We start from the raw sequence: 15,640 nt of genomic DNA, 5'->3' as shown, positions 1-15,640 counted from the left end.
AGATTACAGAAAAGCATGCCAGTGAGGCTGGAAAAAATGTTGCAATATCTATAGCTGCCTGTGCACTGCTGTCTTGCACACATCTATCCATATGCAAGGCAGACCTGGATGCTATTTCCCAAATTACTCCTCCAAAGCAACTGAAAAAGGGTTAGGATGAAAACTGTGAGTGTTTCAAAACCACTTTAGTTTCAAAGCTTTCTGGAAAACACTACAACTTAAAACATGCTGTTGCTGTTTTTCTTAAACAATACTTTTTTTCTTTTCCAATTGAGCTAATATTTTTACTTGAGATGTATTTGTAAGGTGAAGGCTAATCCATTTAAACAGTTGCCAGATCAAGACGTCTGATATTTTTCCACTTTGAAAGATTTTTTTTTCTGTGTTATTCTTAGTGCGAGCTAATGTGGAAAGTGCTTTGAGCATCCTTGGAACGTCGTTTGCTCAGGGCAGAAAAGAATTTCAGAACCAAATTGCGTTTCCTCACATCCATCATCTCTTTTCAGCCTGGTCTTCTGGGTCTATTCTAGGCAGTGGCTGCAGTGTCCAAAATAGCAAACCCCTCGGCGGTCAGGAATTCCCGGTGTGACTCAGTGGCCTCAGGGATCTCTGCTGGGAAGCAACACGGTGGATAAGTGGCTGGGGGGACCCTTAAATATGTAACTTTATTAATATTTGGCATTACCAAAAACATAAAACTGAGAAAACCACAATAACACTTAACTTGCCATTCTAATTTTACCAGGACTGCTTTGGCTTTTTAATGATATATTGTTCCTACTCATAACCTAGCTGCTCCTCAGCATCCAGTATTTACGTTAACAGCTTCAGGTTGCTAATTTTTCACCCTTTTTAAAAACTCTTTTTCTATTTGTTGTTGTTGTCCTTGTCATTGTTGTTATTATAAACAGAAATGGTTATTTTCATAATCAGAATGACAGACCATCTGGGTAGGTTTGGCTTTAGCCTTTGTAGTGACTAGTTTGGAGACCTGAGTCGAAAGTAAAATGTACATTGGGATTTTGAGGAGGAGGATATAATCCTATGTTTTTCCCAAGAATAGCAGGTCAAAATGTGAATTCAGTCACAATTCTCTATGCGAATCAGTGTTGGCCACTCTCCTACTGTTACTAACTTTTTCCATATCTGTTGTGTACCTAGCTATGCTTTCAAGTCTCCTCTTCTCTGCTAGCTCGGTCCTGTAGCTCTGAGACTGAGGCATCTTTCTTTGCTTTTTAGCAGAGGAAAAGCTTTGTCTTCAGTGTTACAGGAAAAAGTCATGACAAATGCAAAAGCAAATTGGCTATACACACTTGTGTGATTAGGCTGAATAATCAATGTCCTGAAAGCCTGGTGTTACTGATTAAAAAAATCTTTCACAATTTTTCCTAATAAAGGCTACAGAGCATGTTAATCCAGCAAATAAATTGACTCCGACATCTGCTTGTTCACTCGACTTCCATGGCTTTCTTCTGTTAGAAGTGTGGTGAGTCCTTGAATTCAGCTGAAATGAGGACGGTGATGCTCTCTGTGGCATTTGAGGAGACAAGTACTATAAAATCTAGTGACATGCCCATTGCAAGTGTTCACATGTGCTCTTTGGTGCTGTGATTTGCTTTGTTGGTTTGCTGAAATGGTGCTTTGATGAGGACCTGGAAACGATAGTGGACTGACGGGGTGGTTGTATTCCATGTGGGATGCTTGGTACATATTTATTTGTCTTTTAGTGCCATCAGAGTAACAACAGTGGAGTGAGTTTGGGGTTTGTCTGGTGGGTTGTTTTTGTGAGGTTCTTAGTACGTTTTATTTATTTATTTATTTATTTGTTTGTTTGTTTTTTTCTTTGTTTGTTTTCTGTATTAGCTGAGATTTATGATGCTGTAAGCGTAGCTGGCTTTCTCTTTCCCATCTGCTTCTGCTTAGCTCAGTGTCTAAGCCTAACAGAACGAAGGAGAATCAGCAAGAATCGATTCTCTAAAGCTCCATCTTCTGCCTTGTCTCAGGCTTCTTGTGAGAAATTTGGAAGAAAACCAACAAGGGCTAACACTGCAGTTTGCAGCCTGATCATCCAGAAACTAATCAGTGGAGTTATTCCAGTTCACACGGTTTTGTTGCTGCTCTCTTTTATAGCGGCAACGACCAACCCAGCATTCATCTTGCATGGGAAACAACATGCTTGTTTGGTTTAGGATGTTACGGCTTTTTCAGCCAAGGAGCAGCCATATGAGCCGGGTATCTTTCCATGCAAAACACACGGCTTCTTACAACCATCTTATGGGATGCTGAGATGGACTAGGAGAGTGCTGAAACATCTCTAAATTGCTGTCTTTTCTTCAGAAAAGGACATGGGACTTCTGAGACTCTACTAGAGAAGGAAGAGCAATAGGACTGCAGGGTCATCCTCTCTTCTTCCCAAGCCTGGGTGCACCAAGGTGATGCATGGGGCTGTTTGATGTGCTGCTTTCGCAGCCCCCGGGGCAGTCGCTGCTCCTGGGTGACCCCCTCGTGCTGGGGTACGAGCATTTGAGGGCAGGCACCACGTTGTTTTGTTCTGCTTCATACAATACTTGGCAAAGAGGAAAGAGAAGGGCGTCTTGGCTCTCTACCAGGCCTCCAAAGTGCTAAAATAATACTAACACCATAATAAATCTTGAATTTGTATTATTGTCTGACACTCCACAGCTTATTTTGGCTCTGGGCACCTGCGAATTTGGACAAAAAATATAAGAACTTGTCAATGTGGAGCAAATGAGAGCACCCGACTTCAGGCTGTTTAGCGAGACACCACCATGAATCACCGCATCTTGGTGAGAAGAACACAGGATTTCCTGGAAACGAGTTTGGGCCTTGACAGGGCTGTTTGATCTTCGGTTGTTTAGGCTTTGTTTTTGTTTTCGAAGCAGCAATAACATCATTTCAAGCTGTAAACAGACCGTTTTGCTTTGTCCTTGAAGCAAGTCATTAATTGGTTCAGAACACGGTTTAATTACTGCCTGTGCATAATTAAAGGGGCCATCTCTGTTTTATTTACTGCCTTCTTTCTAGTAATGCATTTGTATTAATGGCCTTTTGATAACCGGTTCTCCTTGCTCCTGGGCAGGATCAGCCACAGCCTGATACAATACCTGTGTCTGGGATGTGCAATGGATGCAAGGAATTGCAGCCATCAAGCTTATACGGAGGTGAGATATGCAAAATAATTACTCTTGTATGACAAAGAGAAGCCCCAGGGGCCGGGTTCACAAAAGGGTGCCTTGTTTTTTTCTGGAAGGTTGGATCCCTGCCTGCCCTGTTCACCACAAGCCCTGCTGTGACCTTGGGATGTGGCCTGAAACTTATGACAGTTGCTTCATCGTATTTGGTGGCTAGACAAAGTTTTGCCGAATTAGTTTCTGACAAGAGCTTGCTGATGGGGCTGGGGACAGTTTATTGTGAAAAGCTTGTGTGTGTGTTTCAAGCTGCTGCAACATGATGCTTCCTCTGTCCTCAAATAAAATAGATCCTGATCTTTGAAGGAGATGCTCCTGGTAGACAAGCAGGGAGAAAACAAAAGCAAAGCCCACCTGGGAGTCCCTGTCCTGTTTTTGAGAAGCCGATGTGGTGCTTAGCTTGGGCTCCTTGTGGTCATCACGTGCCTCTTCTCCCAGTGACCTGTGTTCTGTTGACACCTCTAATAATTTTCACATGCTCTGAATCAGGTGCCTTGAACTAGGTTTCAGTAGGGAGGTGGTAGCAAGGAGTTATAAAGTATTGCATGGACAACAGGCATGGTAACTTCCAGGAGCGTACTCCTCTGCCACATCCCTTAAGCATACTTTTAGCAGAGACCAGTGCTGAAGCAGAGCAAATCTAAAGACCCTTTCCATGCTCCACAGCATCTCATAGTATCCCACCATCAGGCCTTTATCACAGCCCATTATAAACGCATTTTTTTCCTCAAACTGAATAGAAACCTGAAGAAATCAAAGGAAAAAAAAATGTTCGCTCCTATTCTTGAAGTGATTCCAAATTGTTCTGTGCGTTTGCAACTGGGGACAAATGTTTGCCACTATTGTGGGGGGTGTTTTGTTTTTGTTGTTTTGTTTTCCTCTCCGCATGTCTAAGTATGATCTGATCCTAGAGATGGTCTCAAACCGAGCTTCCTTCTCCCTTGCTGCCAGTCTCTGAAGGACCTGTTACACCCAGGTGTGCTGTGTGTCATAAAGAAGAAAAAAAGAAGCGAGACGTGGCTGGTTGTCACCACAGACAATCTGTGCGATCCTCAGCGAGACCCCAGGGAGCTCGAGGAGTGAAGCCCTCTCCTCACAGCACCTCCTGCTGGCAGCCCAGCCATCGTGCTGGGGCATAGAAGCCCTTGGAGATATTTGGCCAAGCCTTGCTGGCCCTATGCAGGCCCTGCTCCTGGGGGAGCTGGCTTCAGCTTGCCCTTTAGGCTAGAAGATGAGGCCAGCAGCAGCAGCAGATGCCATGATCTCATTCCCAAATGCTTTTCCACATGCCTGAGATGGGTTTAGCAGGTAAGGGAGAGCTGGCAACTGCCGCGGTTTGCAAAACAAAAAGACGCCTCTGCTCAGTTTAGCTACTTCTAGCTCCTTTGGCTCGGAGCTCCCGGGGGGCTTAGCAAGCGATGCCAGTATCTCTGCGACCTCCTCCTGGCTTTAAAGCCACCCTGTGAGTTGTTAATGTTGGCTTTGCTACCTAAGCATGGGGTAATGCTAGCTAGAAGGGTCAAGGCATGGAAAACATTATGGGGAGCTGTCACAGCCCCTGAGGTCCAGAGGCCACCGACTCTCCTCTGTGTGTGGGATGACACAGGAGCAACTGAGAGAGTCAAATAGCTGTGTGTTTGGGGTTTTCCTCTGCTGCTGTCTCACAGGTCTCTTGGCAGAGGTACTGAGCCACTCGAGTAGAGGTTGTGACCTAGCTGTCCCCTGTAAGAGGTGCACGTGTGGCCAGCAGTCAACAAAGACCCAACCTCTGGTTACGAGCCCTTGAATGCAAGTCCCGGGAGCTGCACCAGTGGCCTTTCGGAGCTGCCGTCTCCTCCTCCTCCTCCTCCTCCTCCCCTTACACCCCCTCTTTGCCTTGGGCTGTGGACCAGTATTTAATACTGTGAGTATTTGATGCAACCCACAGGAGGCTTTGTTCCGGCCACAGGCTCTGCATCAGCCTGTGCGTGATGCCGGGGGTCAACCAAAATGGCGGTGGTCGGGCCCAACGCGTGCTACTACACGGTTCGCACTGGTGAGAGCAGATCCCGTGTTTCCCAGTCAGCAGAGCATGAAAAGCACATTCTCACCCATCCCCTCGTGCCTAATGTGACCTCCCAGTAGCATGTGTGGGACATGAGGAGGCTTGCAGAGCGTCCCAGGTGGCGTTCAGTGCTTGATGCAGGCACAAACGCTGCCGTCTCTGGCGGGCGGTGTTCATCCAGCCAGCTGCATCCCGCTGCAATCCTCCCGAGCTGCGTGTTACAGGACTGGGGGGTCAGCTAGTATTTGGCTGGGAAGAACCTGTCCCTCCCATTCATCATCACTCTGGAAAAAATGTGTTTTGCTTCCTGAAGCGGTATTTTGCTGCTCCCTGGGGAGAGCTGAATGTGAAGGGCTGTCGGCGAGCATGAGTGCTGATATTACCCTCCTCTTCCTCCTGCGGAGGAACGCGGTCGAGGGCTTGGATGCCGAGGAGGTGAGGATGGGATGTATCTTCCTGTTCTGGCTCGGTGTGTGGCTGGGGAGGGAAGTCCCTGCTCCCACCGTGCCCAACCCAGCTGCCAAACGTCACGGCCCCAGCCCACCTTCGTGAGGAAGGCCACACTTCTCCAAGCTCGCCCTGCTCGTAGCCGAGCACAGCTGAATGCACGTGAGCCACTGCTGGGCTGATCCCACAGCTGTTTCTAATAATAACCTCTTAGGGAGCCCGCTTCTAGGTGACTCTTGTCCAAGCATGCACGCTCAGCCCGAGGTACAGCTGTTCAGAAGGTGCTGGCCCTGTTCACTGCTGCCTTCCCTGTGGCCAAAGAGGCAAAGCGGACAAAAGACTCGCAGTTCAGCCTACAGCAGCTAGTAGGTAAGACCTTGTGTTTCCTCGTGTGCTACTGCAGTATGTAAGAGCAAATGAAGAAACTAGTTATGAAATCCTTGTTAAGAATTTCTTTTGGTGGAAAATCCTTTCTGGGAACCTCGCCCCATGCAGCATTTCTAGGCTTGACCCTTGGTTTAGGAGCAGCAGAAAACAGAGAGATCATGTTGAGTCTCTTTCTTTATCACAGATTTCCGTGATTAACTTGCTCAGTTCTTCTTCCCCTATAAAATATGAGGAATAACAAAAGCTTTGCCCTCCCGCAGAGACTGTAGGGGTCTCTGCCAGTAGATGCTACTGGTAATGACAGGCTGTGAGGTACCTGCAGTGATCAGCTGCTGCATGTGGTGACAGATCTCTGCCCAAGGAGCTTATTCCAGCACAGTCCTAGAGGATCCAGGGATGGCACTGACCTGGGAAGCAGGGAAAAACTCTCTGCCATGCCTGTGGTACCTTTAGACTTGGCACCAGGGGCATCTGGCAAAATTACCGTGAGGTTTGGCTAGCAAAATCATGGCAGCTCCTACCTGAGAAGGTAAAACAGTTTCTGAGTGAAAGAGGTTAGATTAAAAACAGCCACTTAGTTCTGCCATGAGTGCAACATGGATTTGACACAGGGCTTTTCTTAAGCCCCTTAAGAGATGTAGCTTATACACTTTCTTCTTCCCCATCAGCTCTGATGAGGATGTCATCAAGGACTAGAATGTGAATCAACAAACTATTAATATCCCTCCAAAATTGACTTTTCAAGCTTCAGTGAGACTAGAAATGCAAATGAAAATACCATGCAAATTGAAGGATGTGAGGCTTAAAATACTGTATCACCGAACAGTGTTCCCATTGTGAGTGCAACCAAGAAACAACAAGGAACTCATCTCATGACAATTAGCTGTGTGGGTGTTCTTGTTCTCAAACACAGATTTCCATATGCAAGAGATGTGGGCAGTTCCCACTGCATTTATTTTTGCAGTTGAGTTTATGTACAAACAAACCAAATTCCAGCTATGTTATTTCATGGTGATAAAAGAGTGGGATTCCATAATACATGGCTCCTTAAAACTAGGTTTAGTGATTAAAACTTTGAGGGGCAAGTTCTGAAGGGATGTAAATAGAAATTAATGGGATTTTCCCTGACTCTGGCTTTCTGTGTGTTGATTTATCTGCAGCAATTCCAGTAGAGCTGTGCCTGCTTCTAGAGTATCTCATTGCCGACTCTTTTTCTTTCAGTTTCTTTAAAGAAATGTCCTGTGTACCCACAGGAGAATGAGGAGAAGGACCTCCTGTTTGTGGAGAGCTAACATGTCATAGCATCCTTCCCCCTGTTGTATGGAGCGGGGAAATGTGTAAAGAAAAGCAAAAAACAAAACAAAACAAAACAAAAAAACTTGAGGACAGGCTCTGAATCATGTTCTCTGTGTCTAATGATCTCATTCAGTCTTGTGAGATGTTCAAGGGCATGTCTGAGTGAGGGAAGCTAGAAGAACATCTATTCTCCTGGAAGAAGCAGTGTAGCAGCCCCTGCCTTGCCAGCACACCCATGTGCCCCTTGGGACAGCGGTGGCTGGCAGCGTTTGCTCTGTTTCTCTCTTTTGGGAGACAGAAAAACAAGCTCTAAACAGGAGGTTTCTCTCTTGAGGATACAGGGAGCTTTCGACAGGGCACGTCTACCAGGAGCCAGGCCTGTTAGTGTTTGTGAAAGTAAGGATTTTTGTGAGAGGGAAACAATGTAAGCTCTCCTTTTCTGTCATGCTTTTCATGCATTGGGGTAAGACGTGTGAAGTAAGAAGTATTATTGTAAATTATTGTTCTTGGCTGATTCTCCTGTTCTGTTTCCAGCATGTAGCTCTCGCTTTGTATTTTTCTCCTGTATCTATGCTACGCAGATGACGTTATTTCAGATTAAATGAGAATAGAAGGAAAAATTTAGTTGGCAGAGTAGGAAATCGCACGTCTCCCCCTCAATGCCAGGCAGGCCTTAGTGAGATTTTGGAGCAAGTTCCTTCATGGTCATCAAGGATGAAAGTGGCTTCCAGCAATACCCACTCATAACATTGTTCCAAAGATGAATAGATTGTGCTGTGACTAATTCTAGGAACAGATGTAGTGGGGAAAGATGGCTGAAGAGCTGCTCAGGAACACCTCTGCCTTCTCCAACATTTGTGCAGTGGGTATATATAGGATTCACGGGCACTGCTCAAAGGCACAGAGCATCTCCCCAGTAAGCCACCTGGACTTACCAGCTGCATATCCTCTTTCCCAGCAGCTTTCTCCAAAAAAAGAGAGACCTGAGGTAGGTGACTGTGTTTGAGGAATCTTCTCCAGTGGACAAAGACAAGTCAGAGGGATACATGGGGAGGAAGGAGAGTCCTGGGTGTGCTAAGCCTCGAAGGGGGAACCCAAGGATTCAGGGTGGGAAAATAAATATCACAAGAGGCTGCTGGTAAGCCTGCTTCCCCAGAGGAGCTTCCTGACTCTCTGAACACAGAGGATGCTTCTCTACTCTGACTCTCTCTACCAATTTCTCCAGCTCATCTGCTTTCCTAAATCCGCCCTCTGCATACTCCTGATCCTGTCCTCCCTGGCTCTGACTCCTCCTGCTTGTGGCTCATGGAAAGGACCTGTTCTTGTTGTCTCCTTTCCATTCAGTGTCAGTGCCCAAGAAAGGGCAATTTCAAATGAGTTCAAGGGGAGAAGAGGTTGCCATTAAGACTTCTTTGCCTTAAAGATGTCCAACTGTCCTGCCAGGCAGAAGCAATCTTCCCTCTGTCATGAAGGCTTAAGAAAAAACAAGATGCAGGAGTGAGAAACTTAAGGCTCTTCCCCTACTTTCAAAACTAAAATTAAGCCAAGTGATACATATTTTCCACTGTATTTTTTTTCAGCTGATCTTTTTCTCATAGCTCTGTTTCCTGAAGCGATTCCATTTCTCGAGGTCATCCTAAGGCTGCGGATCCTCGTGGTATCGCTCCTCCAGCAGCCTCCCTGGCCCGGTGGCCTCCATGTGAAAATTGTTAGGGAGAGCAAGAAGAAGCGATAGCTTGTCCCTGTGCCAAGCTGTGCTTTCCTCATTATTGCCAGCATCTCCAGCTATCCCCTTCTGTGCTTCGGGGCGTGCAGACTCGCATCTTGCTGCTGCTTCTCTGTTGAAGGCAAAGGCGTTGGTTGTTTGACCTCGTGTTCCAAGGTCCACAAGTTCTCTGAGAGACTGAAACTGCACTTGATGTCTCAGGGATGGTAGAAGTTGGGTGTGTAGTTTGTCCAGTTAATTGGGGGGGTTGGAACTGCCTCTTGTAAGTGGCAGCTTCCATGCAGGGTGCCAGAAATTGGTGTGACCAGGCGCATTAAAGGTCTATGGGTTAAATCCTTCATTGCAGAGAGACCAGTGTTGGGGCTGGACCACTTACTTTTACCGATTCGGGTTCATTTTTGTTCCTGACCGACCCTTTTCTCACTTGTTTTCTTCTCCCTTGTTCTGTAAATCAAGCGAGTCCAAAACAAAGACTAAAACACCAGGACTGCAGCCGGGATGGAAGCTGAGAGCCTGGGTCTGGTTGGAATGGGAGAAATCACTTGGCCTTTGCACTCCTGAGATAAGTAGAAGAAGGAGATAGGAGTTTGTGGGTACTACATGGCTGAAGTTTGTAAGTTCACCATTGTTATCTGCTCAGAGGAAAAGCAAATATTTGATTAATCACACCGGATGGAAACTTTTCAAGGGGGGAAAATCTTGTGCACAGTCCTGAATTCGTGCTGTCATCATTCAGATGTAGTCAGGGTTGTCTCTTGGGCTTGAATCAGTCTATGAAGGGTCTAGTCAGCAGGATGTGAAATCTCTCCGATAGACAAGAGGTAAGAAGTTCAGCATTAAAAAAAAGAAAACAAACCCCTGCTTTCCCCAGAGGAGAAGCCCACAGCTTTTGTTTCCACAGAGGTCTTCCACACGTAGGTAGGCATCGATGTGTAAATGTGTTGGGGGAGGAGGGAGGAAGATAGGGAAGTTCATAGGGCAAATCCAGCTTAGAGTGGATTTCTCCAGAGTGGGAGAACCATTTTGAAAGATACATGGAACCACAGAGCAAGAGAATTTTCTCATGCTTTGTTTGGTGTTTTTGCTGCCAGAAAACAAGAAAAGGCTGCTCCTTACATTTTATTTCCTAAAGCCATTTCTGTAATGCTTACTTCATTAGAAAGGAAGCATGCAAGTGTAGAGGAAGTCAATAAAAGCCCAGCCTGATTATTGTTGTTTACCAAAGGCAAGGACATCCCTGGTGGCTCAGAGCACAAGTTCATCTTTCCCAGCATCGCTCCTGTATGAGTGACCAACATCAGATGCAGACGGGAAGAACGTGCAATGAAGGGAGAAGCATCGACGGACCTACCCACCCAACATCCACCAGCCCAGCCAGAGGCTCTCTCTACATCTTTGGGTCAGTTTACTCTCTTGTGTATTCCAAGTTGACTACCAGATAGCAAATTTCAGTATGCTCCTTTTCTACTTAACAGCATTTTGCATACCAGAAATTCTTTCAACAGTCTCCTAGTGTAAGGTTAAATATATTTAGACATTACTAACGCTGAGACAAGTTCATTGTCCGTTTATTTTCACCACAAGTTACTGGTATGAAATGCATACTTTTATTATTACAGTAGATCTCGGAGGCCAGATTGCTCGTTGAGTGGAAATACCTGGATTTAAAACAGAATTATGAGTTGTTCCTTGCTTCTCCCAATAACATACCAGCTGAGAATCAGCTCATGAAACAAACCCACACAAGTGGATGTCAGCCTGGATGGAATAAAAAGAAAAAAAACAAGCTCTTTGCACCTATTGGTATGTGATTCTCTGCCTGCCTTCAGCCCCATGGTGAGAATGAAAATTTGACCTAATAATGTCTTACTGACCCTAAATGGGAACTGGGAGCAGGGCTCTGACACCAACAGACACTCCCTAAGCCTCAGTAATTCCTGCAAATGAATCAGAGAAATGGTGAGAGGAGCAGAGCTGGGACAGGGTTGGTTAGTGGCTGTGCCTGGCAAAGCACCACCAAAATCTCCAATGTCCACCAAGAGCGTTAAATTCAAGGTGCAGAGGGGTGGAAGAAGTGTGACACATGAATTGTGGTCACCTCCCTCCTGGGTAGCTGGAGTTGACGCCGGGAAGCCTCTCTGTGAAGCGTGGGGATGATCCACGTCCCAGGAATATTGCAGCAAGTGGAGATTGCAAAATATGTCTGGAGAATACATCAGTGCTTGGGATGGATGAGAGGAACTCAGACCTCACCATCTGTGCCCAGCTCCTGCGATTTCCTGAGAACGGCTCCTGAGCTGACTCCAGCCAGGCAAAGAGATAGGGTCGGACTTCGGGAGTTACCCTGTGCAGCCCTCAGGGCATGTGTATCTATTTCAGGTGGTTTTCCATCCAGATTTCCTCCCTGACATATTTTCCATGTCAAGTCTCTCTAGTGCCAGCCTTGGACTCCATCTCCTGTGTGTGGCAGCATCTCGCATCTCACCCAGTCCCTCTGCAAAGCTGTGTGCTCTCCGATCTCACCATGGAGAGGTGGCCTGGGTTAGCCCAAAGCCGGCAAGAAGCTGGCCCACACGCCGAGGCTGTCATGGCATCCCTGCCATCACCATTCCCTGGGGAAACGCACCTTCCCTGGGCAGCAGCGGGGCATTTCAGCCTCTGCTCCACCGACATCAGCCAGATTATAGAAGACTTCTTGTTCCAGCGAGCTTGGTGTGCCAGATATCTGCACACGAATAATTGCAGGCAGGATTCCTTCTCCAGTATTTGCAATAAGCCTGCTTTCAGGGGTGATTTTCTGCTGAATGTGGGCTCTCTTCTCCTACTGCAGCAGTGCCAGATCAGACTTCTCCGGTCTAAGTTTTGAGCAGAAAAGGCTGTTTCTCCCCTAGTCTAGGCATCAGACTGGTGTCTGGCATTTCATAACGCAGCTGCAGGACAGCAACAAGTTAAGCTGTTGCTCTGGTTAAAATCCAAGCAGGAGAAATGCTAAAAATTTAATTCTGCTCTATCCAGATTCCCCGGTAGGTCTAGTGGCACGAGGCATTGTGCCGTGCAGCCCCACAGTGCTCATCCAGGCTGACGTCTGCCTTACGCTTTGAATTATTTGCAGTAAGTACAAACGTGTGCGCTGCATTTTATTGCTTCTTTAATATTTGAATGGCTCTTTTATTTTTAATACTTTCCCTTTCTTTCCCCCCTCTGCCATCCTGGGAGTCAGGCTCTTTTTGGCGTGGCTGTGCTTTCAGTGACTGTGAAGCAGAGCAGTGCTTTATCAAAGCCCTCTGCAGCCCCACTCCTGCAGGGTGGCTTCATCTCTTCCCCTGCCCCAGGCAGAGGCAAGAGTTTTCTCACAAAGAGGAGCATGGATTCAGGCTGAAAAACCCTCCTTTTTCTTGAGTGCACATCCCCTTGCAATTCCAAGAGCAGAGACCAGCAGGATGCAAATTCTTCTCTCTGGCAGTGTCTCCAGCTCTTGCACCTCTTGTGTTATTTTGTGCTTGAGGTCCTCGAGGAGAGACTGAAGAAGTGAAAAAAGCTAATAAAACCCTAGCTGTCATAATTGCGGATTCAAAGCCTGAAAATACTACGCTACTGTCTGGCAAACGGAGACCAGAAGAACCCAAGTATTACTACGTGTTAAGCCACTCGCCTCGCTCCTCAGGGCACGCTTTGTGATCACTGGGAGTGCTTTGCAAATGACAAAAGGGTGGGGGGTACCCCAGCAAGTGTTGGTGTGTGCTTCAGGTGTGTAATCATGTCCTCAGACAGTCTGCCAGCCTGAAAACCGAACGAATTCATGTAACCGACAGCAGTGATGGAGTGGCTGAGGAGAGACATCCTCTTTAACTCCTAAACTGTGGATTCATCTGGGCTGAGCCAGTGGGGTTGGCAGGTAGGATGGTTTTTCATTTGTTTCCCAACTCTCTCACACGTCTGCCCTCAATGAGGTTGTGGTGGTGAATCCGAGATGAAGGCGACACACAGACCAAGCATGTACCAGTGGCTGTGTGCAGCTGCACATGTGAATGGCTGTTGTGGGGATGTTGGATTTTTTTTCTTTAATATTCTTTTATTCAAATAAACACTGTGGTCCTATTCTTTCATGGGCTGAAGGAGACATGGGAGCCTCTTTTTCCCAGACCCTTTTTCTGGGAATCTGTGTTCTCTCCTTAGAATGCAGAATAAACAAACTAGAAATTTCGGGTTTTAAAATCAAAATAAATAACTATTGTTCTGCTTTCCCCTCCACGGCCTCCTTCTCTTCCCACCACCTCCCCAGCTGCCTTCTCCTGCCCTGAGTGTCCCAATATTTGAGTATCAGAGTGAAATTTGGGGCTCAGATGCTGTGAGGATAACGGGGTTTAGTACTTAATGTGCTGCAGGGGTCTAAGCAAGCTTTCCAGGGGTTGCTGGGGAAGAATGGAGATAGAAACCCTCCATTTTACACTTTTAACTCTCCCTGTGAAAGCTTCCTCTTGGCAGCACATCGCATCAGTGGCTATTTTTACAGTCCCTGCTCTTCTGGGGCCTCAGAGGCTGGGACAGGATCTGTATTCCCAAATTGCTGTGACCAGTGGCTAAAATGGGAGGAGTAGGATGTGAGGGCGTCTGGCATGGCAGGGAGGGGAAAAGGCCACTTGCACAAGGGAAAAACAATCCTAAACCCAAACCCCTGCCTGCTAGAAGAGGAATAATTTGGAGCAGGCTCTCCTGCTTTCCAGGTGATGCTTGTGTGGTGTTCTGGGGTGTACCAGCCTTTTTGTAGGTGCAGTGATGGTGATAAATTGATGTGAAAGCCGGTGATAGCTTTTCACCAAATGTTGAATCTTTATTTATTTTTATTAAGGGAGAGAAAAGCAATAGGGCACTTGACTAACCGAGCCCAGGGAGGTGCTCGTGATCCTGTGGTGCAAGAAATGGTACCTGAGCTCTTATTGCAGCTGTGACGTTGTGCTGTGCCTTCGGGAGATGCACCACAGCGTCTCTCCTGAGGCATCCGGCAGAATTTGGGGCTTTTTCTTATCTTGCAGAGGACCATATTGTGCTCCAAGGTAACAGAATGGGCTCTGATCCCCAAACTCCCTTCCGCGTGAAGACTCTTTTCATGGTAAGTGATGGCTGCACTTGTTCTATCAAAAAATCATAAAAATGACCCCTCACCCCCACTGGATGCAAATCAATCTAAGACCTGACTTTAAAAAAATATACATATTTTTATATATAATCTTAAATAAGTAAATAAATAAAAATCCATAGATGCAGACTCAGCAGGCAGTCTTGGAGAGTAAGCAGAGGAAAGTGTTGCTTAACGTGTAACCAAAATCATCCCTGGTGCAATGTAAGCCTATTACTACTCTGACTGTCTACCATGACTGCTGAGGAAGGATTAATCCATTCTTTGTCCTGTATGTAGTTGAAGGGCGTAATCATCCATCTTCTAGACTAAACAACCTTCATTCTTTCACTCTTTCCTCATAAATTGTGTCTTCTGGCCTTTCTTAATGTTCCCTCTTGGACTTTCTCCAGTTAACTCACATCTTCGAGAGCTCAGTGCCCAGGACTGCTCTGCGTTCAATGTCGAATCGCAGCCTGCGTTTGTGAATCTGGAGGTCTGGGGTTCCCCAAGGCTCATTTGGGGCAGAGCTAAGTAAATTTGCCTCTTGGAGAATGGAAGTAATAAGAAAGGACATGCCAAGAGGAGGCATCCAAATGCCAGTGGCCTCTCCATCAGTCTGCCATCCTCGTGTTATTAGCACACAATTTCTGCTTCCTGACAGCTTACACCCAATGCGTGTAATCTTTTGAGATCCAGATCTCTTTTATTGCTGATCTCAGGGCCATGACTAAAATCAGCATTGTTTTGTCCAGCTCCTAGTCTTTAAAGGCATTTTCCTCCTTCCTCCCCCCACAACCTTTTCTTTTCCTTTTCCCATTACCAATCCGTACGGTCAATGATTTAAAGTCTGGGTCACAGGCACTTGAGCACAAGCTTTGAGCCTGGCTTTGGTGAGAGCAGCTGAACAAGGGACTAAACATTTATAGGGTCAGGAGCTCCAGGGGCATTAACATCTGCTCAGGCTCCATCTTCCCACAGAGCCACGTCCCCTGCCACCAGAGGATGGCTAGGGCTGGCCTGGGACTAAGCAATTGCTAATGTAATAGCTTAGGTTGCTCCACAGCTTTAACGTTCATTTTTAAACATCCTTTTATTTATTTTAGGAGAATCCTACTCACTGAAAGGTAAGTGTTAGCTTTTTTGTTTTCTTTTCTTGCTGCAGCATCCTCGTGGTGAGGACAAAGCCCAGCCTTTGTTTATACCGGGAAAAGTGCAGATAGCACTTGTTTACTCGATGTGGATATCCCTACCTGGCAGCTAGGCAAAGTCCCCAAAAAGCAAACACAGGGGAGTGAGGTGGTGTCCTTAAATAAAAGCAGGATGGCCACGCTGCGCGTCGAGCCGAATGCTTCGCATAGCTGTGCTGTCAGCAAATACAGCGAGCCAGAGGGCAGGCAACCAGTCGCTAGCAC

General features: G+C 46.5%; 1 long non-coding RNA gene across 1 annotated transcript in view; it reads left to right on the top strand.

Moving 5' to 3' along the window:
- Positions 1-15,640, top strand: part of LOC310901572 — a 119,987-nt gene that overhangs the window by 87,893 nt on the left and 16,454 nt on the right. The window contains exons 11-15 of the long non-coding RNA XR_014585903.1: positions 3,101-3,182; positions 3,272-10,508; positions 10,729-13,004; positions 14,143-14,219; positions 15,332-15,352. This is a non-coding gene — a long non-coding RNA (uncharacterized lncRNA). The remainder of the gene's footprint in view (positions 1-3,100; positions 3,183-3,271; positions 10,509-10,728; positions 13,005-14,142; positions 14,220-15,331; positions 15,353-15,640) is intronic.

This window comes from Anser anser (assembly GCF_964211835.1).
Source record: "Anser anser genome assembly, chromosome: 6".
Taxonomy (NCBI): domain Eukaryota; kingdom Metazoa; phylum Chordata; class Aves; order Anseriformes; family Anatidae; genus Anser; species Anser anser.
This window is presented reverse-complemented; position numbering and strand designations above follow the sequence as displayed.